This window comes from Anolis sagrei, chromosome 3 (genome assembly GCF_037176765.1).
Source record: "Anolis sagrei isolate rAnoSag1 chromosome 3, rAnoSag1.mat, whole genome shotgun sequence".
NCBI lineage: Eukaryota > Metazoa > Chordata > Lepidosauria > Squamata > Dactyloidae > Anolis > Anolis sagrei.
Genome location: NC_090023.1, coordinates 252,272,921 through 252,273,120, shown reverse-complemented (window position 1 = coordinate 252,273,120; position 200 = coordinate 252,272,921).

Below are 200 nucleotides of genomic sequence, written 5' to 3'. Positions count from 1 at the left end.
ATGCAGCATGAATTGAAGGGGGGTGGGGGCTATGTCTGTGAAGTTTATTGAAGGGCAGGTGAAAAGTTAGGACCCTTCAGAAAACACAATGTGGGCTATTCTGTCATTCGGTGTCATAAATGTGACATTTTTCATTTAGGAAAATTGCAGGGCTGTGCAATTAGAGGACATTTTGCCAGTTAGGAATGTCTCCTGCTGTT